This window comes from Enhydra lutris, unplaced genomic scaffold (assembly GCF_002288905.1).
Source record: "Enhydra lutris kenyoni isolate GAN:26980312 unplaced genomic scaffold, ASM228890v2 scaffoldscaffold103, whole genome shotgun sequence".
Lineage (NCBI taxonomy): Eukaryota > Metazoa > Chordata > Mammalia > Carnivora > Mustelidae > Enhydra > Enhydra lutris.
The window spans coordinates 972358-992318 of NW_019154187.1; positions in this window are offsets into that span (position 1 = coordinate 972358).

Below are 19961 nucleotides of genomic sequence, written 5' to 3' on the forward strand. Positions count from 1 at the left end.
AGTATGTTCAATGTGAAATATTTCTTCGACAGTGTTCTGTTTTGGGTGTTGTGAAATTAATAAAGTTTAATAAGGTGAGAGAAGTGGACCCTGGGAGACACTAGGGAATAGGTCAGGGATAGATGAGTAGATAGATGAGTAAGTCATATTCAGGTGCAGAGGACAAATATAAACTGAGACAGCAAAGCAGTGCATCAAACAGGATGCACCAACAGAGCTGTCTGTTCAGAGCAAGAGATAGAAGCAAGTAAGAATGGTAAAGAAAACATGGAAGTCTCCAGGGAAGAATATTTTTACATGAGCCCTTAGACATTGGAAGACTTCTTCTGCTTAGCATAATACACTCTAGCTCAATCCATGTCTTTGCACATGGCTGAGTAATCGTAATTGTATATATATGTACCACATATTTTTAATCTATTTATCAATGGACATTTTAGTTCTTTCCATAGTTTGGCTGTTGTGGTTCATGTGCCCAAGCTGAATTACGTCAGTCAAAGACAAATACCATATGATTTCATTCATATGTGAGCTTTAAGAAACAAAACATATTAACATAGAAGAGGAAAATATAGGGAGGAAAACCATGAAATACTCTTAAATATAGAGAATAAACTGAGGATTGATGGAAGGAGGTCTGGAGGAAATTGGTCAAATTGGTCATGGGTATTAAGGAAGGTACTTACTGTGATGAGCACTGGATATTGCATGTAAGTGATAAATCACTAAATTCTATTCCTGAAGCCAATATTACATTAAGTGTTAGGTAATTAGAATTTAAGTAAAAACTTGAAACATACCAAAAATATACTGGAAGACACCTAAAACCTTAGAAATAATGGGAAAGATTGTGAGGAAGAAAGAATATGGGTGTGGTGAATCACCGTTAAGACTAGGTTATAGGGACACCTGGATGGCTCAGTTGGTTAAGCGGCTTCCTTCGGCTCAGGTCATGATCCCAGCATACTGGGATCGAGTCCCACATCGAGCTCCTTGCTCGGCAGGGAGACTGCTTCTCCCTCTGCCTCTGCCTGCCACTCTATCTGCCTGTGCTTGCTCTCTCGATCTCTCTCTCTCTCTCTCTCTCTCTGACAAATAAATTTAAAAAAATCTTTAAAAAAAAAAGACTAGGTTATATATTTACAGAATCATAAATCCTGGGTAAAAGTTCCATCTGGATAATATGCTATTTAAATCAGTATCTGGGATTTCATGACCCTGAACCCAGAGAGTCAATAATCTCTTGACATGTGCTACTGAGAGGGGCCAGATAGTGCCCCAAGTAGTGTGGTGACTCAGAAGGAATCCCCTGACATCTGACAGCATAAAAGAATTACTGATATGCCCAATGAGCTCAAGCTTTTCAATTTAATACTAAAAATCATCATAATAAAATGGATTGATAATTTTAAATTAAGATAGAGTTTTACATTCACTCTTCCCTTCTAAATTCATTCCATGGTGTTAATAGCTTCAGTCAATGTTCAGAGAACAAAGATTTTAACACTTAGCAATTTTAACATAATATTATTCTTCCTCTTGCTAGTGAAGTAGTACCATCATTAGTGAAGTAGTAGCCATAATTATTCTTCCTCTTGGTAGTGAAGTAGTAGCATAAAGAGCACTACATGTAACTCATTGCTTGTGGGCAGAAAATAGTATAGAATGTACCTAAAACTTTCTAATGATGTGCATTGTTCTGAAGTTTGATTGGCAAGGAGGAAATACATTGTGGGTTCCTCATTTTCTCCAACTTTCCCTACAATTTCTGAATATGGACAAATAGAAATTAAATAGGGGAAACTTATACATTTATTAATGTTATATTCTTAGTACGAATTTTGCTATTTGCTATGAAAGCTAGCAAAGCACCTAATGGTACAAGCGCTAGAATTAATTATAGTGTTCTGCTACTCATTATCATTTAGTGATTCATAAACATTTGTTCAAGAAAAAAACTCTAAGTTTCATCCATAGTAAATACTTTTGTCTTAACTATCAATTTACTCCCTTGGTTTTTAGTTAATTGAACTTTATTGTTTTTATTCAGTTGGCCACATTCACAATAATTATTAAATAGGGACATATTTTACTCCTTTATAAAATTGTGCATTTACATTTCAAATAACAGAGAATTTCAAACAATAGGGCTCACAAGAAGATATTCACTGCACTGTTATTTAGCATGCCACCTGTGTTTGATAACTTTTAGAAGCAACCAGTAATGTGAAATACAGTCCTGACCCATGAAACGATCCCTGACCTATCACTGGCTATGACCTCCCACTGACAAACTCACTGATGAGATGTGACTGCAAACACATGTTCACGTATTGACAGGTCAGGCGAAGGATGAGAAAGAAAAAACTACCTAGAGAAAAGTTCTTTTTTTTTTATTTTATTTTTTATTAACATAATATATTTTTATCCCCAGGGGTACAGGTCTGTGAATCGCCAGGTTTACACACTTCACAGCACTCAGCACAGCACATACCCTCCCAAATGTCCATAGCCCCACCTCCCTCTCCCAACCCCCCACCACCCATCAACCCTCAGTTTATTTTGTGAGATTAAGAGTCACTTATGGTTTGTCTCCCTCCCAATCCCATCTTGTTTCAATTACTCTTCTCCTACGCCCTTAACCCCCATGTTGCATCTCCTCTCCCTCATATCGGGGAGATCACATGATAGTTGTCTTTCTCTGATTGACTTATTTCGCTAAGCATGATACCCTCTAGTTCCATGCATGTCGTCGCAAATGGCAAGATTTCATTTCTTTGGATGTCTGCATAGTATTCCATTGTGTATATATACCACATCTTCTTTATCCATTCATCTGTTGATGGGCATCTAGGTTCTTTCCATAGTTTGGCTATTGTAGACATTGCTGCTATAAACATTCGGGTGCACGTGCCCCTTCAGATCACTACGTTTGTATCTTTAGGGTAAATACCCAGTAGTGCAACTCCTGGGTCATAGGGTAGTTCTATTTTCAACATTTTGAGGAACCTCCATGCTGTTTTCCAGAGTGGTTGCACCAGCTTGCATTCCCACCAACAGTGTAGGAGGGTTCCCCTTTCTCCGCATCCTCGCCAGCATCTGTCATTTCCTGACTTGTTAATTTTAGCCATTCTGACTGGTGTGAGGTGATATCTCATTGTGGTTTTGATTTGTATTTCCCTGATGCCGAGTGATTTTCATGTGTCTGTTGGCCATCTGGATGTCTTCTTTGCAGAAATGTCTGTTCATGTCTTCTGCCCATTTCTTGATTGGTTTATTTGTTCTTTGGGTGTTGAGTTTGCTAAGTTCTTTATAGATTTTGGACACTAGCCCTTTATCTGATATGTCGTTTGCAAATATCTTCTCGCATTCTGTCAGTTGTCTTTTGGTTTTGTTAACTGTTTCCTTTGCTGTGCAAAAGCTTTTGATCTTGATAAAATCCCAATAGTTCATTTTTGCCCTTGCTTCCCTTGCCTTTGGCGATGTTCCTAGGAAGATGTTGCTGTGGCTGAGGTCGAAGAGGTTGCTGCCTGTGTTCTCCTCAAGGATTTTGATGGATTCCTTTCTCACATTGAGGTCCTTCATCCATTTTGAGTCTATTTTCGTGTGTGGTGTAAGGAAATGGTCCAATTTCATTTTTCTGCATGTGGCTGTCCAATTTTCCCAACACCATTTATTGAAGAGGCTGTCTTTTTTCCATTGGACATTCTTTCTTGCTTTGTCGAAGATTAGTTGACCATAGAGTTGAGGGTCTATTTCTGGGCTCTCTATTCTGTTCCATGGCCTATGTGTCTGTTTTTGTCCCAGTACCATACTTCTTGATGCTGACAGCTTTGTAATAGAGCTTGAAGTCCGGAATTGTGATGCCACCAACTTTGGCTTTCTTTTTCAATATTCCTTTGGCTATTCAAGGTCTTTTCTGGTTCCATATAAATTTTAGGATTATTTGTTCCACTTCTTTGAAAAAAATGGATGGTACTTTGACAGGAATTGCATTAAATGTGTAGATTGCTTTAGGTAGCATAGAAATTTTCACAATATTTGTTCTTCCAATCCAGGAGCATGGAACATTTTTTCCATTTCTTTGTGTCTTCCTCAATTTCTTTCATGAGTACTTTATAGTTTTCTGTGTAGAGATTCTTAGCCTCTCTGGTTAGGTTTATTCCCAGGTATCTCATAGTTTTGGGTGCAATGGTAAATGGGATTGACTCCTTAATTTCTCTTTCTTCTGTCTTGTTGTTCGTGTAGAGAAATGCAACTGATTTCTGTGCATTGATTTTATATCCTGACACTTTATTGAATTCCTGTACAAGTTCTAGCAGTTTTGGAGTGGAATCTTTTGGGTTTTCCACATATAGTATCATATCATCTGCAAAGAGTGATAGTTTGACTTCTTCTTTGCGGATTTGGATGCCTTTAATTTTCTTTTGTTGTCTGATTGCTGAGGCTAGGACTTCTAGTACTATGTTGAATAGCAGTGGTGAAAATGGACATCCCTGCCGTGTTCCCGACCTTAGCGGAAAAGCTTTCAGTTTTTCTCCATTGAGAATGATATTTGTGGTGGGTTTTTCATAGATGGCTTTGATAATATTGAGGTATGTGCCCTCTATCCCTACACTTTGAAGAGTTTTGATCAAGAAGGGATGCTGTATTTTATCAAATGCTTTTTCAGCATCTATTGAGAGTATCATAGGGTTCTTGTTCCTTCTTTTATTAATGTGTTGTATCACATTGATTGATTTGTGGATGTTGAACCAACCTTGCAGCCCTGGAATAAACCCCACTTGGTCGTGGTGAATAATCCTTTTAATGTACTGTTGAATCCTATTGGCTAGTATTTTGGTGAGAATTTTTGCATCTGTGTTCATCAAGGATGTTGGTCTGTAGTTCTCTTTTTTGATGGGATCCTTGTCTGGTTTTGGGATCAAGCTGATGCTGGCCTCATAAAATGAGTTTGGAAGTTTTCCTTCCATTTCTAATTTTTGGAAGAGTTTTAGGAGAATAGGAATTAGTTCTTCTTTAAATGTTTGGTAGAATTCCCCCGGGAAGCCGTGACCCTAGACTCTTGTTTGTTTGGAGATTTTTGATGACTGTTTCAATCTCCTTACAGGTTATGGGTCTATTCAGGCTTTCTATTTCTTCCTGGTTCAGTTGTGGTAGTTTATATGTCTCTAGGAATGCATCCATTTCTTCCAGATTGTCAAATTTGTTGGTGTAGAGTTGCTCATAGTATGTTCTTATAATTGTCTGTATTTCTTTGGTGTTAGTTGTGATCTCTACTCTTTCATTCATGATTTTTTTTATTTGGGTCCTTTCTCTTTTCTTTTTGAGAAGTCTGGCCAGGGGTTTATCAATCTTATTAATTCTTTCAAAGAACCAGCTCCTAGTTTTGTTGATTTGTTCTATTGTTTTTTTGGTTTCTATTTCATTGATTTCTGCTCTGATCTTTATGATTTCTCTTCTCCTGCTGGGTTTAGGGTTTCTTTCTTGTTCTTTCTCCAGCTCCTTTAGGTGTAGGGTTAGGTTGTGTACCTGAGACCTTTCTTGTTTCTTGAGAAAGGCTTGTACCGCTATATATTTTCCTCTCAAGACTGCCTTTTTGTGTCCCACAGATTTTGAACCGTTGTGTTTTCATTATCAGTTGTTTCCTTGAATTTTTTCAATTCTTCTTTAATTTCCTGGTTGACCCATTCATTCTTTAGAAGGATGCTGTTTAGTCTCCATGTATTTGGGTTCTTTCCAAATTTCCTCTTGTGATTGAGTTCTAGCTTCAGAGCATTGTGGTCTGAAAATATGCAAGGAATGATCCCAGTCTTTTGATACCAGTTGAGACCTGATTTAGGACCGAGGATGTGATCTATTCTGGAGAATGTTCCATGTGCATTAGAGAAGAATGTGTATTCTGTTGCTTTGTGATGAAATGTTCTGAATATATCTGTGATGTCCATCTGGTCCAGTGTGTCATTTAAGGCATTTATTTCCTTGTTGATCTTTTGCTTGGATGATCTGTCCATTTCAGTGAAGGGAGTGTTAAAGTCCCCTGCTATTATTGTATTATTGTTGATGTGTTTCTTTGATATTGTTATTAGTTGGTTTATATAGTTGGCTGCTCCCACGTTAGGGGCATAGATATTTAAAATTGTTAGATCCTCTTGTTGGACAGATCTTTTGAGTATGATACAGTGTCCTTCCTCATCTCTTATTATAGTCTTTGGCTTAAAATCTAATTGATCTGATATAGGGTTGCCACCCCTGCTTTCTTCTGATGTCCATTAGCATGGTAGATTTTTTTCCACCCCCTCACTTTAAATCTGGAGGTGTCCTCAGGTTTAAGATGAGTTTCTTGTAGGCAACATATAGATGGGTTTTGTTTTTTTATCCATTCTGATACCCTGTGTCTTTTGCTTGGGGCATTTAGCCTATTAACATTCAGGGTAACTATTGAGAAATATGAATTTAGTGCCATTGTATTGCCTGTAAGGTGACTGTTATTGTATATTGTCTCTGTTCCTTTCTGATCTACTACTTTTAGGGTCTCTCCTTGCTTAGAGGACCCCTTTCAATATTTCCTGTAGAGCTGGTTTGGTGTTTGCAAATTCTTTCAGTTTTTGTTTGTCCTGAAACCTTTTAATCTCTCCTTCTATTTTCAATGATAGCCTAGGTGGATATAGTATTCTTGGCTGCATGTTTTTCTCGTTTAGTGCTCTGAATATGTCATGCCAGCTCGTTCTGGCCTGCCAGGTCTCTGTGGATAAGTCTGCTGCCAATCTAATATTTTTACCATTGTATATATTACAGACTTCTTTTCCCAGGCTGCTTTCAGGATCTTCTCTTTGTCACTAAGACTTGTAAATTTTACTATTAGGTGACGGGGTGTGGACCTATTCTTATTGATTTTGAGGGGGGTTCTCTGCACCTCCTGGATTTTGATGCTTTTTCCCTTTGCCATATTGGGGAAATTCTCTCCAATATTTCTTTCCAATATACCTTCTGCTCCCCTCTCTCTTTCTTCTTCTTCTGGAATCCCAATTATTCTAATGTTGTTTCATCTTATGGTGTCACTTATCTCTCGAATTCTCCCCTCGTGGTCCAGTAGCTGTTTGTCCCTCTTTTGCTCAGCTTCTTTATTCTCTGTCATTTGGTCCTCTATATCGTTAATTCTTTCTTCTGCCTCATTTATCCTAGCATAGAGAACCTCCATTTTTGATTGCACCTCATTAATAGCTTTTTTAATTTCATCTTGGTTAGATTTTAGTTCTTTAATTTCTCCAGAAAGGGCTTTTATATCTCCCAAGAGTGTTTCTCTAATATCTTCCATGCCTTTTTCGAGCACAGCTAGAACCTTGAGAATCGTCATTCTGAACTCTAGATCTGACATATTACCAATGTCTGTATTGATTAGGTCCCTAGGCTGTGGTACTGCCTCTTGTTCTTTTTTTTTTGTGGTGAATTTTTCTGCCTTGTCACTTTGTCCAGATAAGAGTATATGAAGGAGCAAGTAAAATACTAAAAATGTGGCAACAACCCCAGGAAAATATGCTTTAACCAAATCAGAAGAGATCCCAAATTGTGAGGGGGGGAGGGGGAAGGGAATAAAAAGAGGTTCAGAAAGAAAGAAAGAAAAAAGAAACAATTAAAAAAAAGAAAATGAATAAAAATATAAAAAAGAAAAATATATATATATATTAGATAAACTAGTTAAACAACATTAAAAAAGAAAAGGGTAAAAGTTAAAAAAAATTTGGGAGAAGAAGAGAAAAAAAATTGAAAAAGAAAAAAAAAATAAATTAACTGCAAGGCTAAAGAATCATGGGGAAAAAGCCATGAGTTCCGTGCTTTGCTTTCTCCTCCTCTGGAATCCCGCTGCTCTCCTTGGTATTGAAACTGCACTCCTTGGTAGGTGAACTTGGTCCTGGCTGGATTTCTTGTTGATCTTCTGGGGGAGGGGCCTGTTGTAGTGATTCTCAAGTGTCTTTGCCCCAGGCGGAATTGCACCACCCTTACCAGGGGCCGGGCTGAGTAATCTGCTCGGGTTTGCTTTCGAGCTTTTGTTCCCTGAGCGCTTTCCATAGAGTTCTGGAGGACAGGAATGAAGATGGCGGCCTCCTTGTCTCCAGCCCAGAGGAGCCGAGAGCCCAGGGCCCCACTCCTCAGTGCGCCCTAAGAGAACAGCGCCCAATTACTCCCATCACCCTGGCCTCAGGCTGCGCTCCGAGCTGACGGAGCCTTCGACCGGTTCAAGGTAACCCCGAGCTGAGAGTCACTCCTCGGCTCTGTCTCTGTAGCCGGCTTCCCCGTTCTAATACCTGTAAGCTCTGTGACACTCAGACACCCCCAATCCTTCTGTTACCCTGCGGGACCTGAGGCCACGCTGACCCTGCGTGGGCTTCACCCCTGTTAAGCCTCTGGAGTGATGTCCCGCAGTGGAACAGACTTTTAAAAGTCCTGATTTTGTGCTCCGTTGCTCCGCTGCTTGCCGGGAGCTGGCCCCTCCCCCCGTGGTCTATCTTCCCATCACTTTGGATTCACTTCTCCGCCAGTCCTACCTTTCAGAAAGTGGTTGATTTTCTGTTTCTAGAATTGCTGTTCTTCTTCTCTTCAATCTCCTGTTGGATTTGTAGGTTTTGCAATCTTTAGATAAGCTATCTAGCTGATCTCCCGCTACCTGAAGTAGTCTCAGCCTGCTACTTCTCCGCCATCCTGACTCCTCCCCCTGATAGAACAGTTTTTACAGAATGAAATGCAAGCATGTATTAGAGTAATTTCGGTTAGGGATCATTTGTGTCATACTCAGGCACTCTGACCCTTTGGTTTCCCATACTAATTGAAAACTCCTTGAATAAGATGGTTGTTGGGATATGAAAGAAAGACTCAAAGACACAGAAAGTCATTTGGACCAATGGGATTTTAAAATAGCTTCAACATATTAAAATGTAGCAGCTGTTGTTGACCATTTCATTCTGTCTCGTCTTTCTGCATTAGCTGGGTCCAAATCTCTTAATTGCAGCTCATGGTACAACACCCCCAAGAGCCATCTTTGGCCACGTGTGTGTCTTATGGTTTGGTTTGAAGGAAAGTTCTTTGTGAGTAAGCCTTTATTTTACTCTATAACACTGAGAAAATATTATGCCTGTGGATAAACCAGTATTTTCCTGAAGTTTTTTCTTGTGTTATTCACAAAGCAAGTTGATAAAATCAGGCCTTTTTTTTTTTGTCTTAGAGGAGTATAAAATTATCAAAATCTGAATCAGATTAATCAGAAATAGCCTCTGTTCTCTCTGGTGTCATCTCCACACTAGTGAGTGTAGTTTGTTTCTTTGTCTGTACAATGGTGGTCAGAATCCATATCTTGTATAGTTCACAAATAGTTTCTTATGGTTCAGAAGAGGAAAGTATATTCTGCACTTTTAGGTACAGAAGCCAATTAGTTATGTTTTACCAGGTGAAAGGAGGTGTAAAGCAATAAAAGGAGTTTTATTTCTTTGAGTTTGATAAGGAAAAATTGACATGCAAAAGAATGGATGCTATCTGTCTCACTCAGCTCTGGCTGCCATATCAAAATACCCTAAATTGGATGGTTTAAACATCAGACCTTGATTTCTGAGAGTTCTGGAGGCTGTGGATGTCTATGATCTGGGTGCAAGCCAATTCAGTTCCTGCTTGAGGGTTCCCTTGGCTCGTGGTTGGCCATCATCTTCTGTGTCTCCATGGGAGGGAGAGGAGACCAGAGAATGGAGAAGAGAGGGAGAGATGGTGATGTAACTCGATATCTCTGTTCTCTTCTTATAAGGGCACTAATCTCATCCTAGAGGGCCTCAATTTCATGATCTCATCCAAACCTAAATCAACTCCCAAAGGTGCCTGCCTCTTAATACCATGCATTGGAAATTAAACCTTCAGCATATAAATTTAGGTGGGACATAGGCATCAGTCTGTAGCACTATGCTTCCAAGTAGTCAACTTTGAAGGAAAGAAATATCAAATAATGTAGAAACTTGAACAGAAAGATAACAATTAATGTTTATAATTTATGGGATAATAAAAGGAAATTTTAAACCTCATTAGGTGAATACCTAACTACATATAATACACATCAACTAGATGAGGTAAGTATTTTTAACTTATTTTAAAGAAGAAGGGACTGAGCCCTGCCAAGGCCACATTCAGTAACAGTAAAGCTAGAATTTGGACGAGATCTCCCAACTCTGTTTCTTTTTCTAACTAGATTATAGATGCTTTTGTTACTATTTCTAACATCAGGTATAGGAGCGAGTAGGTTAGAATTCCATATGACCAGCTGAGAAAAGCACATATGAGAGGTTTTCCTCCTGAGAGGTAATTTTCTTCTTTGGGGAGCAGAATCTCTCCTTTCTCCTTCTACCATTGAATGTTATGTTCACTGCTGCCATTCATTAAGTAAATTTTAGGTAACTGCTTTAGTGAGGGTTCTCCAGAGAAAGAGACCAATGACAGTCCTGTGATCTGCCATGTGTAAGATGAAGACCCAGGAAAGCTGGTAGTTCAGTTCACCCCCATCTTTTCCTGAAGCAAGATGAGATGAGATGTCCCAGCTCAACAGTGAGGCAGGAAAATAGGGGTGAATTTCTCCTTCCCCCACCCTATTCTGTGAAGGTCCTCAAGAGATGGACTGATGCCTACCCGCTTTGGGGAGGGCATCTGTCCTATTCAACCCAGTGATATAAATGTCAATCTCATCCAGAAATACCTCACAGACACACCTAGAAATGTTTAATCTGGACACCTTGTGGGCAGTCAAGTTGGCTAATAAAATTAATCATCAGAGTAAGTATTAACTAATAGTGACAATAAATGATGCAATTGCTAGCTAGGCTCATTACCATGAAAATGGGTGATTTTAATTCCTTCATATCTGTCATTTTCATAAGTGTTATACAAGGCACTCATCATCCTTCTGGAGTCCCTTAGCCACGTCTGCTTTCCAGGCTGGCATCTTAGTCTTACTTACTGTCAGAAAGCTTGGCATCTTCCACAAACTTAGAGAATTATATCTCAGAGTTACATGTTTGTGCATTGAATTCTGTGCCTCTATGGACAGTCACATGATTGGCACAGCCCGGTGACAGAAAACGTTTTATGTCATGAATCTTGAATGTGTGGAAAAACTCTTGCTACCATAGTTATATTTCCTTACAATGTGAACACAACAGTGTGTTTTGAGAGGGCAAAAGAAAAATTAATTTATGACTCTAACACCAATGCATTAGAACAGAATGAATTATTTATTTTTTTTAAATATTTTATTTATTTGACAGAGAGAGACACAGCAAGAGAGGGAAAACAAGCGGGGGATTGGGAGAATGAGCAGCAGGCTACACATAAAGTTGGGAGCCCAAAGCGGGGCTCCATCTAAGGACCCTGAAATCATGACCAGAGCTGAAGCCAGATGTTTAATGACTGAGCCAAGCAGGCACCAATAATTGTATTTTTTATAATACAAAACGTAAGGACAATCATATGTTTACACATTTGGATAAAAAATAATGATCAGTTTAAAGTAAAATAGTTAAAATAGAGAATTGCAACTTAGATACTGAAAAGTCACAAATCACAGGTACTAAATAGAGCAGTTGTTGCTTCCGTTCCAGGGGAAGATGGCTATGAAACATTCTGTCACTCTGTGTGATTTCAGCATTGTTCCAGGTTTTGATTCCGGCAAAGGTCTGCAGGACGAAACATGGACCATATCCACAAAGCATTCCCCCCCCCCACTCTCCCAAAGTGTTCCATAGACTGGGAGAGGTGACACAGCTTGATGGCATCTACAATAAAGGAGACTTCAGTAACTAAGGTGTCTGAATCCTTTCAAAGTTCTTATCATGCCATCCAGGACTTGGTGGCTGTTGTTTTCAAAGTAAAGACATCTTTAGAGGGGCACCTGGGTGGCTCAGTGGGTTAAAGCCTCTGCCTTCAGCTCAGGTCATGATCCCAGAGTCCTGGGATCAAGCCCCACATGGGACTCTCTGCTCAGCAGGGAGTCTGCTTCCCTTCCTCTCTCTCTGCCTGCCTCTCTGCCTGCTTGTGATCTCTCTCTCTGCCTGCCTCTCTGCCTACTTGTGATCTCTCTCTCTGTCAAATAAATAAATTTAAAAAAAAGACATCTTTAGAACCACATAACAACATAACAGAAATATGTGATTATAAAGCTTGCCTTCCTAGAACTTATTAGTAGCTGAAAATATAGTAGATTTCAGTTTAAATCGCCACTAATACAGGTTTCTAAACTATAAAATATCACAGAAATAACTGGATATATGACTAACACCAAGTTTATATATGCCTATGTACATGCACTTACATGTACATACACTCATGTACACAGTGCTTGAAGAAATGTATGCATATTTTGTTACTCTGATTCACTGTAGTTTCACGACTCATACCTCTCTCATCCCCAGAGCATTTGGCAGATAACTCTATTACGAACTGAATGTGCCTTCTCTGGAAACTCATGTTGAAGTCCTGATCACCTGGGTTAGATTAGGTCAGGAGGGCAGAATCCCCGTGATAGGATTAGTGCCCTAAAGGAGACCAGAGTGCTTACTCGCTCTGTCTGTCTCTGTGCCCATGTGAAGAGAGTACAGCTGGCAGACAGCCGCGATAGATGTGAAAGAGGGTCTCAGCAAGAACTGAATATACTGGCACCTTAACTTTGGACTTGCCAGCCTCCAAAACTATGCATACCAGGTGTCTAAATGTCTGTGGTTCCGTCTGCCTAGTCTGTTATTTGTTACGGTAGCTGTAGCACATTACTTCTGAAAGACAGTTTCATCAAGGGTAAAGCTTGCTCTCCCACTTGGTATCCTAAGTGTTGGAGATCTCAGGTTCTGTGGCATTCCTGGTGTGTGCACAGAGCCCACGAGCTGGATGCTCAGTTTGGTATTGGCACCTGCGGCGGTTTTCTGAAGCAGCTTTGGATGGGGTGAGGGTTAGCCTTTGCTTACTTAATGGAGGACTTAGCTACAGTGTGGGAGGCTGGAAAGGGAGTAGAGGAAACTCCTTTCTGTCAGCCACCAGGAAAGGGGCTTTCAGTCAACACAGCCCAGTTTATTTCATAATTTTTTTTTCTGTCTGAATTTCTTTATCTGGGACAAGTTTGGATTAGGAACATCCGACCAACAGCAGAAACAGTCCTTTCAGCACTGTGTGTTGGTGCTGTGCTGAGCAGCCTTGACCACATTTTGACAGAGAGCTGTCCCATGGCACAACTGAAAGGTAAAACCTATTTCTGGATGTTCATTCACTTGTGTGTGGACTCTAAAAATGGAATGTATGTGTGCCCACATCAGCTCCCATTTCAAAGATGTGGAAAATCCAGCTTCTCTGTGGCCTTTTGCTTTCCTTGTTTGCCTTGATTCTAATTTACATCTAGGAGAGGTTATGTATTTCCTCTTATACCCCTGCATTGACCCTCTGGAACCTCAGCTTTGGCAGTAGTCTTTGCTAGGTTAGAATACATCTGAATCTGGATAGACGTGGGCCTGCTTTCCACTCTCATTTTACACATTCTGTTTCTTACCATTATGGCTTCTGAGTTTGATGACCATACCCTTCCCTTCTGCATGAGGAAGGTGAGAGGGTGCTGCAAGGCAGAGCTTCCCAACCATTAGAGATGTCTCTGCTACAGTCACCCCTTCAGCTGCTAAGCAGGTAGGTGGCTACAAGGGCAGCCAGAGAGCCTCTGTTTAGCATGGTGTGCCATGGATGTGTAAATCCTATCCCCTTGTCTGGGCCATGATGGGAGAACAGCAGTGAAACCCCGACTTTTAAGGGAATATTAGGGACAGGGCACTGGTGATTGACCTTGTCTACTCCTCGGTGCTGCTGAAAAGGAATCATGACCTGAGGTTGCAACTGGTGGTTTTGCCAAAGAAGAAAGTCCAGCCAAAATCAAGGCCCACAGTGACACTCCAGAAGCCTGCAAGGGTCAAGTGGAGCAGAGGAAGAAAGCATAACATATAAGGAGAGGTCTTCTCTCATATTTATGTATGTACCCTACTTATGTGTTCCAGAGCCTCACTGGGTATTTCACACTACCACATTCTTTTCCACATAATCTTACTCTGTTCTTTGTGCTAGGTCGAATGGCTCTATCATCTCAGAGAGAGGGCTCAGAAGTTAAGTGATAGAACCAGGGTGCAGAATTTAATTCCAGGGTCTCCTATCCCAGTGCCAATTCTCCTATGTTACATAGATTCTCGTGTTTATTGTTTTATTTCAAAATGATTGCCTCCCAGAAAGAGGAAAGACAGGCAAAAGTAAAAGTATTTCTTTCTTAATCTCAGAAAAGAACGTATACCCTTTTACAACCATCTGGTGTGATGACATTAGTGTTAATGAAATGCTCACATTGATTCTGGTTGGGATGATTTTGAGTAAATAGAGGATCACACAAATCCCAGACCAAAGTGATAGTAGTGAGAAGCTTTAGCTCACCCAGTGGTCAAAACCTGGTTGTGACAATAGGACGTAGAAGCAAGGTGCAAGCTTAAAACTGATTTTCTTGTTTCTTAGCAGAGCCCCTGTTCCTGACATATGTCTCCACAAATTAAATACTGCAGAAGTTTTGGGAAGACAAGAAAGAAACAGCTTATTACTTACAAAATTGTACAGACTAGCCAGACCAGCCAGAAAAGGATTAATGGTTAAATTTGAAATTTGAAAATTCTCTGTTTAGTAATAGAAAGTATGACTTCTGTGCTGATGTTATTTAATAAGGTCTGTATTTTATGTGACTCATAAAGACTTCTAGAGCTGGTGTGTATGATCAGTTGCTTTAAAACTACTTTAAAAATCTCCTTTGACATGTTACACAAATGTGCAAGCTCCGCATATTGTTGAATTTAATGATAGAAACAAGTAGCCATCAGAATACTAAAAGATGAGTTATTTTAACCACCACCTATCTTGGTTTTGCACAGACTTTAGCTTATTTTTTATCATAAGGTAATACTTGTGCCTGAGCATGAGGCAAAATTTTCCAGTTTTAAATATGAAGAAAGATAACCAAAATGAGATTATAAAAAATGGAATGCTGATTTCTTATATGCATTATTAAATTAATTAATGAATTTATCAGGAAATTTGAAGTGGGAAAACAGGCTAACTTTCTATGGAAATGACCATTTTACCTATGAAGACTAAATGCCATTTCAATAGACATTTTCAGCAAGTCTTTCATAATATGTTGAAAGTGAATGAATATCCAGTTATTAACTTATTCATTAATTTTTCAATGGCATTTTAGGCAGGAGGAGTTTTTATGTTCAAAGGAATCCTGTGATGATTTTCCTCTAATCTGTGAATCATTTTATATGAAGTGAAATCCTTATCACCTTTTCTTAAAATGAGAGTATAACTGATATTTCTATGAATGACATGCTAATTGAACATAAAATCTGTATGAAGTCATGGCATTTTTTTTTTCGGTGCCAAAAATAAATTATAAAACCAAATCCCAATTAGCGAAAGTTCTAGAGTACTGTGCTCACTCTCTTAGTACTCAGCATGTTCTCAGACTCTGGCAGTTTCCACACGTGTCCGTAGAATACACATTAGGTATTGGGTTGATCAGGAAATATAAATTACTTTTAATAGAAGCCTAATCAAAATTTAATTAGAAAGATACTCTTCTTCCAAATAAATAATACTTTTCAGTGTGTATAGAAATGACTTCTGGATTATTGGCATTAATGTATCTTTGCCTCTGTGTGGAAAAAAGATAATGGTAATATTTTCACAGTTTGACCGTGATTATCTAGAAAACTCAAGAGTAAGTATTGTTCGATGGAGGCAGACAGAAGAGGCAGAATTATTAGTACAACTGTATAAATGGATATATTATACATACAAAAATAGCTTTATTATATACTTTTGAAAAACAGTGTTAGGCATAATTTCTTATTGGAAGCTTCTAGGATAGGTATGTTTCAGGCTTTTCAATGATAAGGAGTCCTTATATCAGTGAATTTTTAGCCCAAGATCAGGGGTCAGTAGTGGCCTACTTATTCCCAAGCTTGTGAGAATCTGTAATCGCAGGCTTGTAGATACTTAAAGTTTGTGTTTGAAAGTTTGGAATACTGTGGAGCGTTTGCGTTGATCTCAGTGATTCAGTGGGCAATGGCCAGACATGGTAGGCATCATGTAATTCACAGGGTATCCTGCACATGAAAGATTTGTGGGGACCTCTGTGGCTTTGAGTGTCCCATGCATGGCATGTTTGTGAAGGGAGCTGAAAAAGTTTATATGATTGTTTCTGCCTATAACTTCACTTTGTTTTATGTATAAAGACAAAGTATTTTTATATGCTTTTCTTTTACTGAGCACTAAATTTTCCACAAGTGCCACTACCTCACCTATCAAAAGATAATTGTACCTTACATTGTTTGGGACAATTTCAGAAAATCATTTGACTTCATTTTCCTGTACTTGTGTGGTATGGTTTCTTACCCTCTGTCTTTTCTTAAACTTAAATATACGATTTGTAAGTACGATAACCATGAGTCCATCATTGTCTTTTAGTATAGTCCTGCAAGAGCATATACCTATTGAAATATATAATTTACTAGTGATTACATTTATTTAATTTTATTTGTATTGCTATTAGGGAATTATATTGATACTTTTGAAATTCTTTTAAATATGTCTGAATTTCATTTCATGGTAGAAAAGGAGGAATGGAAATGAATACATACATGTGGGCGTCAGTATCCCATTAGGGAATTGGGTCTCATAGGGTTGAGAAGGAAGAGGCAGATGAAGTACTGGGTCAGTAACGCTGACAACACCTACCCACCTTAGTGAAACTGTGGTGAGTTAGAGAACCAATGCACTAAGACACAGTCGTGTCCTTCCCAATCCTGCCTTCCCATTACCTCTACAATAATTAGGGCTTACATTAGACCCAGTTCCTAAATTTCTGCCTCAGGAATAATGAAATATGGTGAACTTGTGTCAAGATAACCATAGGAAATAAATGTATATTTAAGTTGAAGTTGTATATGTTTGTTTGTTTGTTTGTTTTTTTAAGTTGTATATGTTTTAATCTTCAGTTTATTTCTTATGTGTTTCTCCAAGTCAGTAAAGTGAGATCATAGCACTGGGGAATAGGGTCTTCTTCTATCATACAGAAACAGTGCTTTTACTCTGTGTGGTGCTGGGCAGTCAATGTGTACAAAAAGAAAGCTGTTGGGTGTTGAATGAGTACAATGTTTTTGTACATAATGTAGTCTCTGCATCGGAAAGAACCATAAACGTCTTCTAGTCTGGTGGTTTCCAGAGCTTTCTAGTTAGTGTTCTGCAGTGGGATCCAGAGAATTACACAATTGTCCGAGACTCCTCATGGTTGATTTCAATATACCCTTGGTGGAGAACCACTATGGCATGCTACCAAAGAATCGCTTTTTTCAAAGAGTGGTTTTAGGGAAGCCTGGGTGGATTGGTCATTTAAGTGTCTGACTCTTGATTTCCACTCAGGTCTGTGATCTAAGGGTTATAAGATCAAGTCCTGTGTTTTGCTCCATGCTCAGCACCCAGTCTGCATGAGATCCTGTCTCTTCCTCTGCACCTCCCCACCCCTGCACATATGTTCTTGTTCTCTCTCTCTTAAATAAATGAATGAATAAATAATCTTTAAAAAAAGAATTTTGCTTTACTGTCAGTTGCACCCAGGAAACATGAAAACCTTACAGATGCTAAGCTGATAGCACACTTGTTTCAAGTAGAACTATGTAGAATAAAATCTAGAACCTAGAAAGAAAAAAATAATAATCTTTACTATTTCTTTATGAGTAATATCATGGGAATGAAGCTTTAAAGGAAATAGAGTACTCTAGAACTTCATATTACTTAAATTAAATACTCAGTCACCATAACATTGCATATTTCTTATATTTATCTTACTTAACTTTGGCTTTGTGACATGGTATTGTTGTTTCTACTGTGATTTCCCAGTAATGTGTTGCTTAGTAATTAGTGATGGTAAAATTTTTGTCCAAGGTTTAGCAAACATTCACACGTGATTTATAAGAATTGCTTCATTTAATAGCTGTTGCACCTCAATTTTTATTGAATTTAATGAATAAAATCTCATTTTATTTATGTTTTTAATAAGACAGTGTGCTTGTTTATTTTTTGTATTTAATTTTTAATTAATTTATTAATTTATTTTTATTTCTTTCTTTTCAGTGTAACAGAATTCATTGTTTATACACCACACCCAGTGCTCCATGCAATACATGTTCTCCATAATACCCACCACCTGGATCCCCCAACCTCCCACCTCCCGCCCCTTTAGAACCCTCAGATTGTTTTTCAGAGTCTGTAGTCTCTCATGGTTCATCTCCCCTTCCAATTTCCCTCAACTCCATTCTCTGGTCCATCTCCCTATGTCCTCCATGTTATTTGTTATGCTCACAAATAAGTGAAACCATATGATAACTGACTCTCTGCTTGACTTTTTTTAACTTTATTTTTCCACTGTTCCAAGATTCATTGTTTATGCATCACACCCCGTGCTCCATGCAATACGTGTCCACCTTAATACACACCACCAGCTAGTTTTAAAAGACAGGAAGTCTTAGGTTAATTGGTGAGTTAACTGTGTTGAAGTGTTATCTCCAGTGTTCTTCGATTAGCCCCTACAGTACATAAGAAGGGGTCATTTGTAGATCTTTAACTTTTCTTTTTTGTATGTGGATTCCATTCAGGTCAGCTAGAGGTGATTTCTGTAGGTAATTATTTTAGTTAAGTGTCATCGTGGTTCTCCAACGTGGCTGCATTTACCTCTTTCTACTCTCAAACATAGCAGCTTCAGTTCTGTCTTTGAGAACAGCTCACCTCATGTGCTAGCGTCCTCATGGTAACATACTGGGCACCTAATGAGAGTACTTAGTTTCCTTAAACATAAAATGAGAGTGTGTAGAACTTATCTCATAAAACCCTTCTACCTCCAGTTCTGTGGCTACATAATTAAGATTTGTGAAATTCAGTGCATAGACTTCCTTAGGCATACTCTGAATCCTAGTCATTCTTTTTTTTTTTTAAGATATTATTTTTTCATTTGACAGAGAAAGATCACAAGTAGACAGAGAAGCAGCCAGAGAGAGAGGGAGGCAGGCTCCCCACTGAGCAGAGAGCCCGATGCGGAACTCAATCCCAGGACCCCGAGATCACGACCTAAGCCGAAGGCAGTGGCTTAACCCACTGAGCCACCCAGGCGCCCTGAATCCTAGTCATTCTTAACTACTTGCAGTGTCCTGGGAATACTGTATTTTCATGTTGGCTCAGCTTTCACTTCCTTCAGGTGCGCCTCTAACCCATTAGGGATAACATCCAGGCTTCTGGAGCATTTCATTGTAAGCACTCCTGCCCCTGATTTGACATCACCATCTATGCCATGCTCACTCGTGGGTCCCTGCCACTTAAAATGACATTTTGTACATAACTTGTGCTCAATTATGATTTGTTGGCTGAATTGGTGACTGAATAAGTGAGTCCATTTCCAGACCAGAACAGATCTTAGTAAGTTTGTACAATTTAGTAGTTTCTTAAGTTTCTGCCTTTCCTGCCCTCCTGTAGGTAGTCAACACATGAGAGACTTTCCTTGTTCATCAGTATTATTGGTGAAATTCTGGCTAGGGAGAAAGGCAGAGTCCTTTTGACAAAGTGACTCTGAGTTATTGTTAGGAAGTTTTTTCCATGCAGCAAAATACCCCACGAACTCATGTATCTGACCTAGAAATACCACATTTATTGGCATTCTCATCGTATTTCTTCACTGTTTACTCAGGGAGAGATTCAAGTCATACAGAGTTTCAAGTCATACAAAGTTTCCCTCCAGAAATTCACTTGTTTTGTTTTGATATGTACCACCCTGTAGAAGTTATGCAGAAATGTCTCCACTTTTGTTTGAAGTTACCATC